Source organism: Eretmochelys imbricata, chromosome 11 (assembly GCF_965152235.1).
Source record: "Eretmochelys imbricata isolate rEreImb1 chromosome 11, rEreImb1.hap1, whole genome shotgun sequence".
NCBI classification, from domain to species: domain Eukaryota; kingdom Metazoa; phylum Chordata; order Testudines; family Cheloniidae; genus Eretmochelys; species Eretmochelys imbricata.
Window position 1 is genome coordinate 78,015,424 of NC_135582.1, and position 22,321 is coordinate 78,037,744.

General features: G+C 51.7%; 1 pseudogene; it reads left to right on the forward strand.

Moving 5' to 3' along the window:
• The first annotated feature begins 1,871 nt into the window (after positions 1 to 1,871).
• On the forward strand, positions 1,872 to 20,554 carry LOC144272246 (butyrophilin subfamily 1 member A1-like; annotated as a pseudogene).
• The last annotated feature ends 1,767 nt before the right edge of the window (positions 20,555 to 22,321 follow it).

Below are 22,321 nucleotides of genomic sequence, written 5' to 3' on the forward strand. Positions count from 1 at the left end.
GGTGGCCTAACGAGGGGCCGGTACACCCCTTCACACAGATCCTGAAAAATACCATGAACTAAAATCAAAACTTCTCCGTACGGAGGAAGCCATCCAAGAGGCGACTGACCTGGTCCCAAGTCTCCTTGGCCATGCATGCCAGCGCCGCAGCCTTCTCCCTCCAGAGGGTGAATGTAGGAAAAAGACTGCAAAAAGAGACCCACGAGCCCTCCAGTGAGCCCCCAGCCAGCCAGAGGTGATGCCCGGCGTATGCAGTCACTTGGGCACTCCTACACCCGGTACCCGCAGATTGCAGACACACCTAGGAAGCCTAAGGACCCTACAGGCTACGTGTTCCCGGCTGTCAGAGACAGGACCACAGACCATACCGCCTCTGGGAATCTCACTTTAGAATTGTTTAAATGTTGCGGCACTGAGGGGCCACAGAGATGTGGTGACCTTGATCATAATTCAACCCTGACATTGCACCAACCCTGGAGATGTTGGGTGGGTCACTGACATGTAAAATCACTGGGGCCGGGGGCTGATTTGCTCTTAGGGAGCTCCTCAGAGAGCCCTCACCTATGGGCAGCACATGACCTGCCCGTTGCAGGACCCTAGCCCTGGGCCTCTCCCATTCTGCCCAAGTCCCCGCCCCCCTCCCTGCCGGTGCACCCCCACCATAGCCACTGGCCCCCCAGTCCCAGGCCACCCCAGCCACTCCCAGCCCCGGAGCACCACCCTGAGTCCTGGCCATAGGCCGGTGCTTGTACCAGCCCCAGCTGCCCCAAGTCCCAGCCACATGCTGGCTGCCCCTGCCCAAGTCCCAGCGGAAAAGAGGGAACTGGAAACAGGCAGGTGGGGGCTGGGGGCAGAGCATGGGCTGGGCTGGGCAGGCTGGGCTGTTTGGGGAGGCTGAGCCTCCCTGGCCTGTGATACCTACTGCCCATGCCCTCACCCAAGACAGGTGTGGCTGGGAGATGGCGCTGCTTTCTCCTACAGCAATAAGGGGCCATTCCTACCATGCTCAGAGGCATAGCTTGCACTCACTTGCTCTCCTTAATACCTCCTTTCTTATTTATTTATTTATTTATATTACAGTAACACCTAAATGGCCCAACCAAGATGCGGGCCCCATTGTGCTGTGCCCTGGACACACCACTAGTGAGGAACCATCCTTGCCCTGGAGAGTTTACAGATTTAAAATTTTTATTAAGATGATGTTTTTTAAAAAAGTGAACGGTACAGAATTTAAGCACAGATGTTTCAGGTTATCAGGGAATAACGTACAGATTATCAAGTGGTGCGAAGTTCGGTTTAAGATCGGGTGGCTAAGGAATACATAATCTGCAATATCCCCGATTGGGGTAAAAGGTTAACGGGTCAAAGGACAGACATTGAGGTATGAGGGTATGTTGTTCATATAATGGCTATGTTCAGGTGTGGAGTACAGTGAGTGAATGCGATGATGAGGATGGATTGACCCTCATTTGGAGAGATTTAACGTTCAGTGAGTTTATGGCTCCAGTTCATATGGTCCAACGGACAAAGTCTCTCGGTCCCTCTCTCATCGTTGATGCACCATGTCGCTCCAGCTCATGCCTCCTGGCACTGTCGGTGGCCGGTGATGTGTTCAGTGTAGATGTCCTATGGCAATCTAAATTACACCAGACATCTCCACAGGTGCAGCCATGGTGTGAGTGTGGTATGGACCGGCTGCTGGCCCAGTGACATCTGACCCTGCTCAGAGCCAGGCAGGCGAGACCTGTGGGGGAAATCCCTTCCCTTCTAGTGCTTGTTACCTCCTCCCCACTGCCCTGTGTCGCTGTCACCGCGTCCCGCTCACTCACCATCTGGTTTGTTATTTCTCCTGTTCCCCAGACCCAGCTACGATGATGGGGAAGGTTCCCTTGTTCTCTCCCGGCTCCACAGTGAGCTCCGCTCTGCCCAGCTACATCGCTCTCTGCCTCGCTCTACAGGTTCACAGTCTGGTGTCAGGTAGGAGCTCTCGGCTCCTCGCTGGGTTTGCTGATGTTCTGTTGCTGGTCATCACCATCCACCTCGCTTCACTGCCTTGTCTCGTAAACCACGTCTGCTTTTTGCAGGGCCAGCCCTAGACCAAATGGTGCCCTCGGCGAGGAGCGTTTCTTTGGTGCCCCCCCCTTCCATTTGTTAAATTTTTGAATACTTTTCTTTTATTGTATTTGTAGCCCATTTCATGGCTTTGATGCACGATTTGCATGCATGATTTATCCCTGTCATATAAGACAATAAATGTGCATGCTAGGATCTGTACATCTGTATCTATTCATGCCTATATAAGCAAAAAAAAAAAAGTTTCCTCAAAGAAAATTTTTAATTGTAGGAATAACTGGAATGTACTAACATCTATACTTGAAACATTTCACTTCAAACATTCTGTTTTCCCTTTTGTCACTAACAGACACAGGACCCCAAGCCTGGCACCCCCCAAGCCTGGCGCCCACCAATCCTGGCACTCCAGGTGGTTGGCAGGGTCGCCTGCCCCTAAATCCAGCCCTGGTCTTTTGCTCTTTACACAACGACCATAAACCGCAGAGCACAGCTGGGTCCTAGTGATGGTGTTTATCTATACACACGCTGCTGCTCTGACTGGAGGCTTCTAAGACATAGAACATGGTGAGCGCCGTTACTGGGCTCACAAACTATTTAAAGGGACACTACACAATTCCGCTACACTACACCACTGGACCATGTAAGTCACAGATCAGACTCTTCAGCCACAAACAAATCATGACTTCCCAACTCTCCAGTTATGAAATTAAAACCCACAAGTCATTCACACTGCACTAGGCACAGCCGTCTAGGGGTGAGAAGTGAGACCTTCTTCATTCTGTGCCCTCAGTGAAAGTCTTATCGTATCCCATGGCACCCCCAGGGTTGTCCCCACAGCTACACAGACATTTTGATTCCCTCCTGCTGTGATTTCCATTCTGCTAATTTAACCAGCTCTCTTTGTTGCTCTGGATGCTGAGTCTCTGCCCAGAGACCCCCCCTTTCTGTTCAGTTCCACAATGGCTGGTTCTCTGCCCCCTGCACTTTTCTATCTGCCTCCTTCTCCCTCTTCATTATCTGACTTCTGACTTTACCTGCACAGTGGCAATGATCTCTTTTCACATCCTGCTGGCCCTTACACCATCCTTACAGCAGTCAGGGAGGGCACTGCACTGGAGCAGCATGAAAAGTCCTTGGTGTGTCAGAGAACCAGCCCCCCCCTCCCCATTACCCATTATACCCAAGGTGCTTGTGAGAAGTGTTCAGCCCTATTCAGCGATGATAGGGACAGTGTATAACATTCACCTGTGAACTCTGGGTGACAGATATGGCAACCACATGCCATATTTGGGGACTATCAAATTAACATCATGAATATTCTGTCTATTTTGCACCCTCTCCATAGATAGTATCTGTGATGGGTTCGGTCACAGAGACCCCCTTGAGACTGTCACTTGATGCTCTGGGGTACCACAGAGAACAACCCTCCTGCCAGAACGGGTGCCCCTCCGCTCTTGTCTTGCTGAGCCAGACACTCCAATTCAGCTCCAGCCCAGACTCAGAGGTTGGGCCACGCCCCTTTGCAGTTCACAGAAACTGAGATTCACTCAGCCGTGGGGCTTTTCAGTTAACAGGGACTTTCCCAGCGCCCAGTGTTCAGCCTTTCTGGGAGCCTGAACCCCAAATAAATCTGTTTTACTCTGTATAAAGCTTATACAGGGTAAACTCATAAAATGTTCGCCCTCTATATCACTGAAAGAGAGACGTGCACAACTGTTTTTCCCCCAGGTAACAATTACTTACACTGGGTTTATTAATAAACAAAAGCGATTTTATTAAGTATAAAAAGTAGGATTTAAGTGGTTTTAAGTAATAACAGACAGAACAAAGTAAATCATAAAGCAAGATAAACCAAAACACGCACGGCTCAGCTTAATACACTAAGAAATCAGTTACAGATGATAACTTCTCACCCTCGATGTTATTTCAAGTAAAATGCTTCCCAGGTCAGTTGCCTTTTCTGACCTGGGTCCAGCCTGTTCTCTCCCACCCCTGTAGTTACAGTTCTTTTGTTTCCAGATGCTTTCAGGTATCTCCTTGGGGTGGGGAGGCCATCTCTTAAGCCAGATGAAGACCCTCATTGTTTACTTCCCCCGCCTTATATAGAATTTCCCTAAGGCGGGGAAACCCTTGTTTGGAATCCCACCCCCACTCTGGAAAAGTACCCGCTTCAAGATGGATTTCAGTATCAGGTGACATGGTCACATGTCTGTGTAAGACCCCAGTCTCCATTCTTCCTAGGTTGCCTGACCCATACACAGGAAGGCTTTAAGGTAAACAAGGCCATTTACAGCCAATTGTCCTGTCAATGGGAGTCACCAAGTCCTGATGCCCCATTGACGGCCCTCAGCTGGTATGACTACACCAGCAATACAGGTTCATACCTCATATTTCTATGAGAACGATACATGCATACAAATAGGGAAATCAAATTCAGCACATTATAACTTTGTCAATGATGTGTTACAAGAGACCTTTTGCATAAAGCACATTCCAGCTATGTCATTTTCAGATTCATAAGCCTATTTTCATAAAGCATACGGAGTGGAACTTCACAGTATCGATCTGTTCTATATGTATCTTTGTGGGCTCCGGATTGTAATCTAGTCCGTGGGGGAGGGTCACCCCATCTCCTGCAGGATATACAAATGATGGGGCGTAATTTCTTGTGGGACAGATAACAGCTCCAGAGAAGTACCACCCCAGGCAGTTAAACTAGTTCACAGCAGGTTCCAGAAACCAAAGAGAATGAAGATTTTTGGTATGAAAAGCTGATGTAAACTAACCAGAAGCCTGGGATCTTGGGCTACAAACTGAGAGAAACCCTCAGAGAAAGGTTTGACAGAGAGTCTGTCCCCATGTGCCAGATGAGAATCCTTTGCGATAAGTGTAAGATGTTTGATTGGTTTGTGGTAATTTTTCTCTCTTGGGCTTTTGTCCATAAATGTTCCCTGCTTTGGAAAACCTGTTTGGTTACTGGTAACCTCTGGCACACACTGTTCATAGCCCTGGGATGGAAAGCAAAGCACAGGTGCTGGACTTTGGTCAGACCTGGTGGGAAAACCACAGTGAATTGCAAGGAAGCTTTGAGCAGGGGGTTGGACTAGATGACCTCCTGAGGTCCCTTCCAATCCTGATATTCTATGATTCTATGATTCTATGAAGCTGCAAGCCTTAAACCCCAGTGGAGAGAGAGGGCCATGGGTCCCTGCCCAGAGAGAGGTGACAGCTGGAGGCCTGAGACCTAAGGGACAATCCTTAAGCAGACCCCAGAGGGAGTCAAAGATGCAGCTACCCCAAGCATGTGACTCTCTGCACTTATAGACATGCCTAGGGCACTGCATGGAGACGGGGTGTTCACTTCTAATGCAGGACGCTCTTTTATTTTGTCTTACTGCTGAATTAATGCCACCCTCAGCCCCCTGTCAATTTAATTTCTATTTTCATTGCATTTTTCTCAGCACAGTTCACAGTAACTGGACCTGCCCATCCAATCACCGCTTCCTTAGGTGGGGAGGCCTTCCTGCCCTGCCACCTTTCCCCCAGGATGGATGCTCAGAGCATGGAGGTGAGATGGTTCAGGTCCCAGTACTCTGCAGTTGTGCATCTGTACCACGATGGGCAGGATCAGTATGGTGAGCAGATGCCAGAATATCAAGGAAGGACTGAGCTCTTAAAAGACCACATCACCGATGGGAGTGTTTCCCTGAGAATACGCGATATCCAACCCTCCGACGATGGACAGTACAAGTGTTTTTTTCAGTCTAGAGTGGCTTATGAAGAAGCTTTGTTGGAACTACAGGTGGCAGGTCAGTAACTTGTTGTGATACTTGGATGTCTTCAGTAGGGTAATGAGTGGATCAAAGATTCATTGTGAGATGACACCTGATTGATCTCATTACAGTGGGGCAGCAGCTCTGCTCTGGTGAAGGTTTATTCTAGTTGACTGTTTTTTCTAAGGGCTCTAAAATCCACACAAGTACTCAGATTGTCTCGAAGAGTGTTGTGGCTCTTGGGAGTCTGGGGTAGCATTAATGGGTTACATTTACAGGGTTAATCAAATACACAAACACGCCTAAAAAGTTGGGTGATATGAATATGTTGTGTTTATTACAACTCTCTTGTGCACCCCTGGGGCCAAACAATAGCTGATCCTCCTCACGCTAATGTCTGGCCTCCTGTCTGGCACCCACAGAGTAACCGTGGTTGATATTCAGGGTCCTGTAGCCCACCGCCTGCCACTGGGGCTTGGCTGCCCCTGGGTGCACCCACTAATTTTTCTCCAGGGGGGCTCCAGCCCCGCAGCACCCACGGAGTCGGCGCCTCCACCCCTGTCCTCTCCCTCTCTCCACCCTGCTCCCTCTGGAACACCCAGCCCTTCCTCTGCCTGAGGCAGGTGTTAAAGGGGCTTCTCTAAGCCCAAGGGGATTACAAATATGTTTCTAAAATTACCTTTGCAAGTGAAAGTAGTGGAAGAGTTTAGCCTCCCTGCCCATCAGTTAAACTGTGCACAGCTGCTTCCAGTGGTTCTTATTCAACCCTTCACACCTGCCGCGAAGTGTCTGTGGCGAGAGGCACGGTCTGTGTTCATCAACGGGAAAGCCAGTCCCTTGCCCCTGCTCAGGAGCTGGCAGGATTATGGGGCCGCTCACCCAGCATCACTGGAGAATGTGAAGCAGGTGCACATATGCTAGACCAGCAATAAGTGAGAGGCAGGGTTACCTGGTGGATAGAGCCGTCAACTGAGCGTCAAGGGACAGGGTTCCAGTCTTGCCTTTGCTACTGAGCTGTGCAAGAATTTGGGCACGTCTCTGTGCCTCTGTTTCCTCGCTCGCCCTTTCTCCATCATGCCTGTTGAGACTGTAAACTCTTCAGCGCAGACTGTCTCCTACGATGTGTGCACCATGCCCAGCCCGCTGGGGACCCAGTCTCAGCTGGGACCTCTAATTGCTTCTGTAAGACAAACAAGACATGTGGGACCAGTGTGAATGGCACTGGAGGTGGCTCTTGTCAGCAGGGTTCGGTCACTGAGGCACTCCCCTGGGCAGTTGCCCGGCTCCCACCCGGCCAAGGCATGGGGAGGCTGGGACTTTGCAGCTGGCCGGTGAGTTCCTGACTCACCTTCCTCAGGGTGGGCTATTGCTTAAGGGCTGCAGGTCGGAGAGGGGTTTTTCGGAGTGGCCACCGGAGTGGCTGCACACACTTAGGCCACCAAAAACATTATTGTGAGAACCCCTGCTAGCCCGTGCTTTTCTGGTGAAGACTCCCGAGCGGAAATGGTACCAGACACCCATCCCTCCTTTGTCTCTCCTGGGCGGGTGTTTTCCCTCTCTAGGATGGTCTGTATGCAATTTCCAAGCAACCTAAGGGCCTCTCTGCCCACAGACTGACCCCGCAATAAAGAAATCCATTTGAATTCACAAGACACGTGCTTCAAATTAAGATCATTTTATTTCAGTTTAGCTCATCAGTAATAAAAAATCCCCAGTGTGACCTTATCTAGTGTTTGCGACAGCCCCCATCTCTCCCCCGACCCAGCCCTGCCCCTTCCACCCGAGGCCTCATCCCCTCAGTGTCCAATGGAGCCCAGCTCACATTGTGGGCATGGCCCCTGCCCTGTGCCCCCAGCCCCCTTCCATTGTAGCCACTGGTCCCTGCCCCAGGTTTGCGCCCGTCCTCCCCCCCGGCCCCGAGAACCAGGAGGCCAGGCAGTGCAGCTCCAGCCTTTCCAAGCTGGAGTGCCAATGTAATGGCAAAAACAGCAGCCAGCAAATTTTCCTACCCCTGGTGCTCCGGGGCTGGGAGGGCTGGAGTAGGAAAATTTTCTGGCTGTTGTTTTTGCCATTACACTGGGCAGTGTGGCCACAGCCCTCCTGGCCCCAAAGCACCAGGCTGTCGACCAGTACATTGGGAGGGACGAAGGGACCAGCCCTCCCGGCCACGGAGCACCACGCGGCCCTGGAGTGTGGGGAGGCCAGACAGCGTGGCCGCAGCCCTCCTGGCCCCAAAGCACTGGGCTGTTGGGCAGCAAGGCCCCTGCCTTCCCGGCCCCGGTGTGCCAGGACTCCGAAGCCGGGCAGAGCAGCCCCAGCCCCCCTGGCCCCAGAGCATCAGGAGGCTGGCAGCCCCGGAAGAGCCAGACACCTGCAGAGTGAGAAGCAGGACGGAGAGAAGGGGCGGAGTGTGGATGGGCCACATCCTGGCTGTTTGGGAAGGCTCAGCTTTCCCTGCCGCCCATGGTTTGTGTTTCTGTTTTGGTGAGTGTATTTCCTGGCTCTGAGAGGTATCAGTTTTCTGCTACCCATTTCAGCATTCTGGAAGGATACAAGGCCCTGCCAAGACAACCTGAATTCCCCTATAATAAAGTTTTTTATTAGTGAATTATTTAAGGCTTGTTTACACATACACATACACTGGTTTCAATGAACTAGTGAAGAGTTTTTCAAACGGGGTCCGTGGACCCCCAGGTACTCCAGGGAGTGCACTGACCCCGCTGATCAACTCCTTCCCCTTCCTCCCTCAACACCGCCTCCTCCCTCCCAGTGCTTCCTGTGTGCTGGGGAACAGCTGTTCAGCGGTGTGCAGCAGGGGCTGGGAGGGAGGGGAAGGAGCAGAGATGGGGTGTGCTCAGGGGAGGGGATAGAAAGAGGTGGGGAAGAGGAGGGGCAGGGGTGGAGCAGGGGCAGGAAGAGGTGGGGCGAGGATGGGGTCTTGGGGGAAGGGGTGGAGTGAGAGCAGGGCCTGGTGCTGAGTGGGTTGGGCGAGGGGGTTTGCTGAAAATTTGAAATCAAAATGGGGGTCCTTAGGTTGCTAAAATTTGAGAACTGCTGAACTAGTGGAAACATCCAGGTGGAACCTCTGAAACGAGTTTGGAAATGGCTTATATTGATTTCGTTTTAGTCTTGATTTAAGGGATTTGCACTTGATTAACTAAACCAGGTTAACTAAACTGGAGAAAGTTTGTGCATAGAACAGCACTGACATTAACATTAATTCTACTCTATATCAAATAGGAATCTGGCCAAATTAGGTGACCAGCTGCACTCGTGGACTCACATTCAATTATTAGTTTGATAGGAAATGGCTTTTGATAACAGTGTAATAAAGCTTTTGGCTCATTACTGGGTTATCACAAATTTATTTATTTCTTCTGTAGGTTTGGGCTCCGATCCTGACATCTCTGTAGAGGGACATCAGGATGGAGGGATCCAGGTGGTGTGTCGATCATCTGGATGGTACCCAGAGCCTGAGGCTCAGTGGAGAGATCTCCAGGGGAAGCTCTTTCCATCAGCCTCTGAAAAAATATCCCAACAGGCCGGTGGCCTGTTTCAGACAGAGATTGCCATTGTTCTAACAGAAGAGTCCAACCATAAAGTGTCCTGCTGTGTCAGGAACCCCCGACTCGACCAGGAGAGAGAGTCAGCGATTTCCATAGCAGGTCAGTGCCCGTCCGTGCCGCACATGGATGGACTGAGATGCCACAGACATGGGCAGAAAGTATTTATCATTGTGTCTTCTATTTATTGGCCTGGATCTTCAACATGTTGAGCACTTCTTGGAAACTTTTGAATAAGCTTAGTTCTCTTTGGATATGTCTACACGGCAATTCAAAACCCATGGCTGGCCCATGCCAGCTGACTCAGGCTTGTGGAGCTTGGGCTAAGGGGCTGTTAAATTGCAGTGTAGACATTTGGGCTTGGGCTAGAGACTGAGCTCTAGGGCCCTGCAAGGTGGAAGTGGTGCCTGCTGCCTTAGGGAGCAGCCCCTCTCTGTTTTGGGTTCTTGGGTGTTAAGATTCTGGATTCTAAAAACCAAAACATTGTGTTACGCTGCAAGCTTCAAGCAAGAGTATTTAGGTTTGTATGTGACTTCTCTCTCTGTGCTGGAACATCACAGTTCTCAAGGGGGTGATGAAGAGAATTCTTATTTAAAAACAAAAAGTCTCCAGAACCGAGCTTGGCAGTTACAGCCTAACTTCAGTACCAGACAAATTGGTTGATACTATAGTAAAGAACAGAATTACCAGACACATAGGTGAACATGATTTGTCGGGGGAAAAGTCAACGTGGCATTTGTAGAAGGAAATCATGCTTCATTAATCTATTAGAATTTTTTGAAGGGGGTTAACAAACATGTGGAGAAGGGTGATCCAGTACATGCAGGGTACCTTGACTTTCAGAAAGCCTTTGGCAAGGCCCCTCACCAAAGGCTCTTAAGCAGAGTAAGCTGTTATGGAATAAGAGGGAAGGTGCTTTCATGGATCAGTACCTGCTTAAAAGACAGGACACAAAGTGTAGGAATAGATGGTCAGTTTTCAGAAAGAAGAGAGGTAAATCGTGATGTCCTTCAGGAATCTGTACTGGGACCAGTGTTGTTCAACATACTTATAAAAGGTCTGAAAAAGAGGTAAACAATGAGATGGTAAAACTTGCAGATGATACAAAATTACTCAAGATAGTTAAGTCCAAAACAGACTATGAAGAATTATGAAGGGATCTCAAAAAACTGGGGAACAAAGTGGCAGATGAAATTCAATGTGGATAAATGCAAAGTGATGCACATTGATAAACATAATCCCAACTAGACATATACAATGATCAGGTCTTACTTACCTGTTTCTACTCAAGAAAGAGATCTTGGAGTCATTGCGGATAGTTCTCTGAAAACATCCACTCAATGTGCAGTGGTATTAACAAAAGCTAACAGAATGTTAGGAACTATTAGAAAGGGGGTAGATCATAAAACAGTAAATATCATAATAAATATATATAAACCCATGGTACGCCCACATCTTGAATACTGTAGGCAGTTCTGGTTGCCCCATCTCAAAAAAGCTATATTAGAAATGGAAAGGTGCAGAGAATGGCAACAAAAATGTTTAAGGGCCTGGAACAGCTTCACTCTGAGGAGAAATTAAAATGATTGGGACTTTTCAGCTTGGGAAAGAGACAGCTAAGGGAGGATAGGGCAGAGGTCTATAAAATTGTGACGGGTGTGGAGAAAGTGAACAAGGAAGTGTTACGTACCCCTTCACATAATACAAGAACCAAGGAATGAAACAAATAGGCAGCAGGTTTAAAGCAAACAAAAAGAAATATTTCTTCACACAACGCACAGTCAACCTGTGGAGCTCATTGCCATCTAGTGAAGGCCAAAAGTATAACTGGGTTCAGAAAAGAAGCAGGTGTGTTCATGGAGGACGGGTCCACCAATGGCTATTAGCCAAGATGGGCAGGGATGTGGCCCCATGCTCTGGGTGTCCTTAAACCTCTGACTGCCAGAAGCTGGGTGTGGGTGACAGGGGATGGATCACGTGATTATTGCCCTGTTCTGTTCATACCCTCTGCAGCATCTGGCTTTGGCCACTGTCAGAAGACAGGATACTGGGCTACATGGAACATTTGTTTGACCCAGTCTGGCTGTTCTAATATTCTTGTGTACATATTTGTTCCCAAGTCAATAACACTTTCTCTTGCAGAGCTGTTTTTCCCGAGAGTCGATGCCTGGACTGTGGCTCTGGGGTGATCCTGGCTCTCCTGGTGGTTCTCATTGCCCTGGCCGGGTACTGCTTGTAGAGGCAACACAGAGAGAAAGGTAAAGTGACAAGAGGGGAGAAAATAAATAAATGAATTTATTTATAGTATATCAGAACCCCGCAGAAGGGGAAATTGATTTTATGTGCTTTGGCCTATGAAAAACCATAGGGAGCCCCAGGATAGAAATGAGGGTGTTGTGCATGCAAGTCACCGTGTGCTAGAAGACGGTGCTCTGGAGATGACATCACTGCAACACCCCTGTGGACTAGCCCTGACTTACCTCAGGGGCTGCTTTGGCACCAGAGCAGCCCAGGATCCGGCGGATGCCAGGAATGTTAAAAGTCACAGTGACGTTGCAGGCTGTATGATTTTATGAAAATATGCTAATGAGTATGAATATAACGTAACTGAAATATGCCTCATGCAAAAGGTCTCTTGTAAGGTATCATTCCAAAGCTTATAATCTACTGAGTGTGGTCATCCTATTTGTATAAATGTATCACTCTTGTATCTGAAACTAGAAATATGAAATATAACTCTGAGGGCCGATTGTAATTATGCAAAGTGTGGGCCATTAATGGTGGTTTGGAATCTTGATGGCTCCCATCAACCAGGACAATTGACGGTGGATGGCTGTTTGCAGGCAGGCCTTCCTGTGAGCCAGGCTGGGAGCAATGAAGGCTTGGGGGGGTCTCACAGTGACATGTGACCATGTCACCTGGTACTGGACTCCATCTTAAACTTGGTGCTTTTCCATTTAGAAGTGGGGGTGGGGACCCAGAGAGACAAAAGATTCCCACCTTATGCCAACGCCATATAAGGGGGTAGAACAGAACACAGGGGGCGGCCATCATGAGAAATCCCCTAGCTACCACCTGAGCTGGAACAAGGGCTGAACCAGGGGAAAGGATTGTGCCCAGACTGGGAAGGCGGCCAGTCTGTGAAATAAACTTATTGAAACATCTCGGAGGGTGAGATTTTATCTGTATTCAGTTTTATTACTGTACTAGGCTTAGATTTGCATGTTTTATTTTATTTTGCTTGGTAATTCACTTTTTTCTGTCTGTTATTACTTGGAACCACTTAAATCCTACTTTCTATATTTAATAAAATCACTTTTTACTTATTAATTAACCCAGAGTATTTATTAATACCTGGGGGGGGGGCAAACAGCTGTGCATATCTCTCTATCCGTGCTATAGAGGGCGAACAATTTATGAGTTTACCCTGTGTAAGCTTTATACAGGGTAAACCGGATTTATTTGGGGTTTGGACCCCATTGGGAGTTGGGCATCTGAGTGTTAAAGACAGGAACACTTCCTAAGTTGCTTTCAGATAAGCCTGCAGCTTTGGGGCATGTGGCTCAGACCCTGGGTCTGTGTTGGAGCAGACTGGCGTGTCTGGCTCCACAGGACAGGGTGCTGGAGTCCCAAGCTGGCAGGGTAAGCAGGGGCAGACATATTCTTGGCACATCAGTTGGCAGCCCCAGGGGGTTTCTGTGATACAACCCGTCACGGTCACCTTAGCTCTTCCGCGCACCGATGCTGCAGGTTCTGAGCACAGAATCTCACGGTGAAAATTTAGATCATGGAGCAAAATTATGTGGCTTTTTTTCAACTAGAAGGTTGCATACTTCATTGCTTACGTAGGCTGAGCCCCTCACTCCGCACTCTGGTCAGAACCCTGTAGATTTTGCCGAAAATCAGATTCCTGAAATTCCTCTCTAGTGGCTACTTGCAGCTGGTTTGCAAACTTAGGCATCACTGTCCAATTTATGAAGTCATAACTGGACAGCAATGCCTGCTGGCATACAATTCCCATGTGCAGGGAGGAGCAAGTGTCAATCTTCCTGCCCATTTAATCCATCCTTTTGGAGAATTTGTCCTTCAGAATGGACCTAAACCTGCCCTGCTGGGCTCTATCATTCACAGCAGTCATGACGAGGGAGTTTATGCCAAGTGAGAGAAGAAGCCCTTTCTGTGCACTTTCATAGAATCATAGAACTGGAGGGGACCTCGAGAGGTCATCAAGTCCAGTCCCTGCACTCATGGCAGGACCAGCACCATCTAGAACATCCCTGACAGGTGTTTGTCTAACCTGCTCTTAAAAATCTCCAGTGATGGAGACTCCACAACCTCCCGAGGCAATTTATTCCCGTGCTCAACCACCCTGGCAGGTAGGAAGTTCTTCCTAATGTCCAACCTAGACCTCCCTGGCTGCTATTTAAGTCCATTGATTCTTGTCCTATCATCAGAGGTTAAGGAGACCAATTTTTCTCTCTCCTGCTTGTAACAACCTTTTAGGCATTTGAAAACTGTTATCATGTCCCCTCTCAGTCTTCTCTTTTCCAGACTAAACAAACTCAGTTCTTTCAATCTTCCCTCATAGGTCATGTTTTCCAGACCCCTAATCATCCTTGTTGCTCTTCTCTGAACTCTCTCCAATTTGTTCACATCTTTCCTGAAATGTGGCGCCCAGAGCTGGGCACAATACTCCAGTTAAGGCCGAATCAATGCAGTGTGGTGGGCAGCATGGAAGTCAGCAGGCTCCAGAAACCTTTGCAGACTACAGTAGTGCATCATTGATCGGGAGGGCTACGCTACCAGGAGCAGATGGCTGCAGGGCATCCGCTAACTGATGAACATTCATCGAAGGAACTCTGCCTGAATCCCTGGTGAAGCAGGGGACAAGAGGTCCTGATAGGCCTCGAAATACTCCATGGGTAAAGCTCACCAGTGCTGGAACCTGTGGTGGGCCTATATTTCCTACTGCTGATCTGACCAGCAATGTCACCTTTGCTTGAGCTAAGCAGTATGGCCTCCATCACCCAGGAAGGTCCCACAGATTCCGTGGAGGCCTCTGGTAAGGATAAGGCATTGTGGCCAGAGACCCCCATCTCGACCATGAGAGAAGCACCAGCCCTGATGCCTATAATGCTCCGTAAACAGTCCCCGATGCTGGTTTGGCGGTGGAGACCAGGAGAAGGAAGATCCCAACCTTGAAACTGAGAAGCCTTGGGATTCCAGGAATAAAGTCAGAGCCAGACCAGAGGGCGCAAGTAACTGGCCTGACTCATCTGTTACCCATAACAAGGCAGGGACCAGTGCTGATAGTGGAAGCAGCTCCGCCTGCACTGCGTATGCCAAGGCTGGAGGCAGTATCAGTCCCAAAGTCATCAGTTGTACTGGACTGGTTGACAGTGCCGAAGTCAAGGACGGTGAACGCTGTTGAGATCTCCCACACCAACCTCGATACTGTCCCTGATTCAACAGCCTGTTCAGCCAATGGGGCTATAGATGGCATAGCCCTGGACCAAAGGAGAGGTTGGGGTGAAAGGCAAAGGAGGTCGGTAGCTGCCTGGAATGCCACGGACATGGAGACAGTCAGTGCCACCGTCATCCTCTTTGGTACCAGACTCCACAGATGCCCTGGGGCCGGAACCAGAGCCCATAATACCAGGTCTCTCATCTCTCCGCATGGTACCAGGGAAAGGTTAGAGGCACCCATGCCATATCGCACACGAGCACCAGCCCTGAGCAAAGTGAAAGAGTCTCCTGGAGTCTCAGTTGGTCTTATGAGATCCTTTCCTTGGTGCATGCAATGGGGAACAGCTCCCCCGTTTCGTGAGAGAGGCACCTGCTCTGGACTGCGAAGCAACAGTGCTCTCAGAGCCCGAGGGCCACTTCCAATCAGACAAGGACCTCAAAACGAAAGCAGGTCACATAGCCTGTTCAAGCAGGTGCTGCTTTAGGCAAAGGTCTCGAGCCACTTGAGTCCATTTCATGACTGAGCAACGCTTCTTTAACGTGGGCCTCACACAGGCACGGCAAGCACCATGTGTGAGGATCACTGCTGGGAACAAGAACGACAATGTTTGTCCCTGATGAGGGCATCACCGAGGAAAAACTTAACTAATACCACCATAGGCGCTGACTTCCCCGTTTCCCCTGTGTGCTCGAGCCCCCTCTACTCCCGGCCCTGACTCCACTCCACCCCTTCCATATGACCCTGCCCCACCCCATCTCTTCCCACCCTAGCCCCACCCCCATTCCAACCCCTTACCCCAAGGCCCCACCCCAACTCTGCCTCCTCCCTCCCCTATTCCAACCGCTTCCCCAAGGCTCACTGAGCTGTCATTCTCAGGACAAGTCCTACCAAAATTTGAAAAGCTGGTTACAACATTCCGATTCTCCAGAAGAGTAGCTGATTTTAATGAGATGCATATTATTGTTAACAGCTCAGCCATATCGTTCTTAGGTCATTTCACAACTCTTGGGCATTTGCAACCTGGCAAGGATCTCCTCTGGTCTTGGTGACGTCAAGCTCTTTCATAATCAGTCTGTTCTATTATCTCTGCTTCACACCTCAATCCCTGATGTTTATTTCTTGAACAGAGCAGCTCCAGGGCTGGTCTCTTCCCACCACACTCAGTATGGTAAAAACTGTTGCAAAGAAATCAGTCTCTCGGCATTGTCATTACCCTCCTCAATTGTTCCCTTTATTTGTTTTATATTTTTTGCTATTCCCTCTTCTAGTTCCATTTTAAACCCCTAATTCCTATCATTCGCTTCACCCAATGTACTTAATGTGGCTTTCTACTGGCTTCACAGGGTTAATACTTTTCATTTGCTGAAGGATCCCTCTTTAGCTCTAACAACCTCTTGCTCCTGACCAGGTGGCCAGATGAGGTTACTGTACTGTATTTCTTCCTTTCCTTTTCCTTTGCTGCCCGGGAGGCTTCCTTGCTTTAAGGTCTTTTTCACTCACTTCCCTTCTGCAAGGTAATGTGACACTGACTCATTTCTCTCTGTTTTATTTTCAGACAAACTCCAGGCTGAGCTCAGTAAGTTCCATTCCCCCCAGTACGACCCTTGTGTGACATTGTCTCCTGCTCAGTGTGTCTGTGTCCAGGGGCGTTCTTACCCCTCTGTCTGTGTTTGGTTGCAGAGTGGAGAAGCGCCCGGCTCTACACAGGTACTGTACGTACCGCTGGCATTGTATCCATGGTGAGACCCACCTTCCCCTGGGAGCTCTCTGCTCCTTTCCCTGCACAGAGCATTTCCCTGTGACATTCAGTTGGCTGGAAATAGCAATGTCACTGGGGGCAGACGAAACGCAGATTTATTGCTGAGCACAGGGACACACTCCCTTTGGGAAAGGGCTGATTAGTGATGAAATATGTCCCTTAGTGTCCCCTTCCCAGGGCCGTACCTGGGTTCTGCAGGATGGGCATTCTTATCTGCCCATCACTGGCACTGAACGGCTCAGCTCTCTTCCCAACGGCAGGATTTCCATGCTCAGACCGAGCTCTACCCACAGTGTTCTTCTCATGTAACAGGAGCAGACAAGAGCTGTTCAGTGTCCCCCTGGCTCTGGGGTGAGGCAGGCCCTGTCCCCACTGCAAGGTCAGACAGGTTTTTACAACCAGCTTGTGACACTCCCTGACCCAGTTGCCACAAATTGTGCCCATACGGCAGCTTTTCTGCCTCACACCTGTGGCTGTGTGTGCGTGTTTTCAGCTGGCTCGCAGCCTGACCGTGTGTGTACTCGAGCAGGCTGGGAGAGTCTGGCAGCTCCAGCAGGGATGAGAGTCCAGGGGATGTGCACGCACGTTGTAGCCCCGGGAGCCCCGGGCTCCTCGCACGCCAGGGTATCCTAATGCACTGAGCCGGGGGCGGGGCAGGGCTGGATGAACTAAACTGATGGGAAAAGCTCCTTCCTCTCAGTTTCGAGCATCTTCGTGAAAGCGCTACGGCGGCGCAGCTGCATCGGTGCAGGACCTGCCCTTAGACTGTGAGTCACAAAAGCCAAGACATGAGGTGAGGAGATGCCTACGCTAGACAATAGGAGATGCGGATGAAAGTGGTGTGTGCTAAGCCCTGCCTCTCTCGTGGAGACGGGCACCTATCTCTGCTCAGTGGTCCACAAAGGGATCCCCTTTCTTGGAGTCAGGCTGCTTAGCACGTACGGCAGATCTTGTGGGAATGAATTGGACGCCTTCCTCACGCCACACAAACCGGCCAGGGGTGGAGGAGCTGGCAATGACTTGTAGCCCCGTGGTTAAAGCCATCACCTGGGAGACCCTGCTTCAATTCCCCCTTCTGCCCAAGGCAGGGAAGGATTTGAACAGGGGCCTTCTAGCTCTCCGGGGAGGGCCCTAACCCCTGGGGTATAAGTTAGTCTGTTCTGAGACCTCCTCTCTCTGGAAGCTGTTCCACAACGGACTGAATAATTAAAGATCATTGGGCACAGGTGCCGTCTTTCTTCTTTCTGGGTGGGTGCTCCACCCCCACCCCAAGGCCCTGCCCACACTCTGCCCCTTCCCCCAAGGCCCTGCCCTTGCTCCATCTCTTCCTGCCCCCGCTCTGCCCCACACCAGCACCTCCCGCCCACTGCCAAACAGCTGGGCCCACCAAACAGCTGATTGGAGGGTGGCTGATGGGCACCCACTGTTTTGTTTCTGAGGGTGCTCTAGCCCCGGAGCACCCACGGAGTCGGCACCTGTGATTGGGTCAGAGAGAGTAAGTATGCGGCTGACTCTACAGCTGGGGGGTTAGAGCACCCCCCCAGCGAGGGGGGAAGCCAGGGTCCCATCCCTGCACCAATGGACCTTTATTTATCCACCATGGAAAATCCTCAGCAGGGGAGAGTGCGGGAGCCCCCCACCTCAGCCTTGCCTAGTGGTCAAAGCGCTCTCCTGAGACTGGCAGAGCCCTGTTTCAGTTTAAGCTCCCCCTCTGCCCGAGGGGAGCAGGGACTGGGAGTCCCCCCCATCCTAGGGGAATGCTCTAGCCACTGGGTTAAAATGTATGAGGGAAGCCCTCCCCAACCAGCTGCTGCGTGGCCTCGCCTGAGGGACCCGGTCTGAGAGAGTGCCCCTGAGCCCGCCTACCAAACTAGGCTGGGATGGCTGGACCCCGATCTTCCCCCAGTCTGTGGATCACGCTGGGGCTCAGGCAGGGGAATAGGCGTCCACGCGCCTGGAGGGAGGCAGCCATGGTCATGGCTGGAGGGAGAAACACGGGCACCGAGGGAACTTTTACTGCACAAACTTCGACTGTGAGTGAGTTTTGGCAGCTACGGGGTCAGCAGGAGGTTTGTGCCTCACCGTGGAGCTGAAACCAGGGACTTAGGCCCCGAGCTCCTTTTGTGCTGCCCTAGGTGACTCCGGATCCCGTGGACTGTCCTGTTGACAGTCCCTGGGATCTGTGCCCTCAGTCATTCAGATCCAGGTGAAGATCCCCCTCTGCCCGTGTAGCAACCAGCACATCGGGGAACCGGCTTGAGTGGCCTCAGAGCCCCACAGCAGCTCCCACAGTACCTGCCCCTCCCGTTCCTTTGCTGCCCCCCAATGTCTGCCTCCTGCCCCAGCCCTGAGCACCTTCCTCTGCCCCCTGGCGCCTGCCGTCATGAGCAGTGGGCGAAGCTTCCCTTGGGGGAGGCTAGCCCCCCGTCTCACCTCTTCCACCCGCTGCCCTGCCCACACTCCACCCCCACTGGGCCCCAGGCCTCTCCCCCCACCTCCCTCCCCCACTTGGCCGTCACTCGATGCATCCCACCTCACCCCCTGCCCCCGTGAGACCCCCGCCCACCGCTCACCGCACCTCGTCCTCGGGATGGCGAGCGGTGGGCTGGGGGGTGAGGAGGGACGCAGTGAGGGGCAGGCGGGGGGGCTCATGGGGGGGGAGAGGAGGGAGGTGGTGGGCGGCAGGGACCTCGGGAGCGGAAAGGAGGGGAAGGGGGGGGGCTCCCTCACCTGGTGGCAACGGCTGTGCCAGGGGTGTTCTCCACCGCCCAGCCTGCCCTTCCCCCTCCCCTCACCCTTCCCCCTCCGCCCCCCGCCACTCCTCTGCCCCCATTACTTCCCTCCTCCCAGCCCCATGGCACCTGCCCCTCCTCTCTGCTCCCCTCGTGCAACCCACCCTCAGCCCCCTCAACACACCCTCCCCCCCGTCTCCCCTCCGTTCCTGTCTCCCCTCCCCCCATGTCCTTCCCCTCTACCCGACCCCCTGGCACCTGCCCCTCCCCTCCCCCTTTGGTGCCCAGCCCTCCCCTTCCCCATCACCCTGGCGCCCACTCCTCCCTTCACCCTCTGCACCCTGGTACGTGCCCTCCCTGGTGCCTGCTCCATCCCTGGCCCCCACCCTTTCGTCCCCCTCTGATTCCCTGCTGTCTGCCTAGAGATCTCCCCCTTCCTTCCCTTCCACTCCTGCTCCCCACCCCCCTCCCCCTGCCCTGTCCCCCCAGCATTAGCTGAGCTCCTGACTCCCCTTAAGGGTGAGGAACCCCATATCACAGTGATTAATGGGCATGTGGGTGAATTGCCCTTTGATCCCAGTGACCAGCCCCTGCCCCCAGCACTGACTCTGATTCTCTCCCCAGTGGACGTGACTCTGGATCCAAACACGGCTCATCCCAACCTCATCCTGTCTGAGGATCAGAAAACTGTGACATACGATGATAGACGACAGGATCGACCTGACAATCCTGAGAGATTCAATACTTATCCGATTGTCCTGGGCACAAATGGATTCACAGGCGGGAGGTTTTACTGGGAGGTGGAGGTGGGAGACAAAATAAATTGGACTGTGGGGGTTTGTAGGGAATCTGTGATCAGGACAGGGAAGGTCAGACTCACTCCTGGGAATGGATACTGGGCTGTGTGGCTGAGGGATGGGAAATACGAGGCCTGCACCTCCCCCCCCAAGATCCCCCTCCCCACAGGCATCAGGCCCAGCCAGGTGGGGGTTTTCCTGGACTATGAAGCAGGCGAGGTCTCATTTTACAGTGTGACTGACAGGTCCCATCTCTTCACTTTCACTGACACCTTCTCCGGGACGCTCCGTCCTTATTTTTATGTTGGTTACAAAGAGGAGGGTAAAAACACGGCTCCCCTAATAATCTGTCCTGTCCCAGCTCAGGCCAAAGGGAATCTTTGTCCCTGAGAGTGACACCCGTGGCAGAGACTATCCCCTCCCAGCGCTGACCAGCGCCCAGCCCTGTTCCCATGGGGATGGTACAAAGGGTATCACCTGCCTGCCCCCTCCCTCAGTTCCCAGTCCCAGGCCTGTGAGCTGGGGGAGAGGAGGGGGCAGAGAAGGGGGTGCGGGGAGCAGGCTGCTGGGCTGTGGGGGTGCAGGGACAGATGGGGATGTGTGGATGCAATGTCAGCGGTGGATGCTGTGGCCAAGGGTGGGGTGGAGTGGGGAGGGGGCTGCAGCAGCAGGAAGAGAAGAGCCCAGATCATGAGAGAGACGCTGGGGAGGGGGTTGGGGGATGTAATGAGAGGGGAGGGGCGAGGGGAGGGGAGAGAGACCACAAGGAGGAAGAGAACCATGTCAGAAATGACAAAGGGGAGAAGACCCCAGTGTGAGGAGCAGGAGGATCTTGGGCAGGGTAAGAGTTGGCAGAAGGGAGGGATCCAGGAGCAGGGAAGGCTGGAGTCAGAGGAGGGAGGGATGAGAGAGGAGGGATTGGCCCTGTCTGCACTCTCCGTTTCTTGTTCCTGCAGGAGCCATTGAGGGCACGGTGGCTGCCAACACCCTCAGAGCACGGCCGGGCGCTGCAGTGTAGACAGGACTAACCTCGGTCTCATCTGTGCCTGAGCTGCGCTGCCCCGGGAGGCACCTGCAGGGCCCTGTATGACTCAGGGGAAGATGAACATAGATCAGAACCATGTTCCATTGCAAACCCCACCCAGCGTTAGCCAGGACGGTGCAGATCTGTGCCGTGACTAGATTCCAAGACGGGGTTTGATGGAGAGGAGATAGCTGCATAGAGGGGGAGGGGGGGATAAGTGGGGCATTGGATGGAAAACAGTTTCTGGGACTGATGGTGAAAAGGCAGCTGCCAGGGGAGCAGGGAGACATCTGGCAGAGAGAGAAAATGGGACAGAGAACAGGGAGTTACAGTGGACGGTGCTGTATAGCAACGTCAGGGCCAAAATATTCCTGAGGTGCTCCATGAGCCCTTCAATGCCAACTGGCAGAGTACCCACTGTACAGTAACTCAAATCAGGTCTGACATACTCATTACCCCCCCACACACGGTTGTCCTCATAGGTATCCAGACGGTGTCATATATAAACTGGTGACATGCTGGTCCCCAAAATCATTGTGTGATGTCTGTGTGGGCTGTGTACAGAAGAGTTATACGTGAGTGCTGGAAATATGTTCTTAATGTGTTTGGGAGGCAGTGCATAAAGCCAGCCAGCCCTAGCCAGAGGAACGTCCGACTGGCTTGGGTACAGGCAGAGAACAACGAAAGTACATTTACAGATAAGGTAAATGAAGCAATGCGGCCGGCAGGGAAGGGCTTAGTGAGCACGCCAGGGACAGAGTCCGCACCCCCAGGAAGTCTTCCTGGCTCCTGAAAAAAATGCAGTCGACTTCCAGGACATACTGTTAGTTAAGGAAGAAAGAGAACGGCCCCCTCCGAGCCCGTGGAAGCTGGGTCCCCTGGCCTGGATGGCTGGTGACGTCGCTGAAACCACTTCTTAGGTAACAATTGTAACGTGCTAAAACTGAGTTGTAGTCACTGGAAAGTCTGCTTTGTTTAGTTTTGTTTGGAACCAATCTGGTCTCTTCTTCTCTTGCTTAGTATCACTTAAATGGCTGTTCTTTGTTAATAAACTGAGTCTTATTTTTCCTACCTATCAATGCTGTTATACTGGAGTGTAGACTGAGTCCTCAGCTCAGCTCACAGGCTGGGGT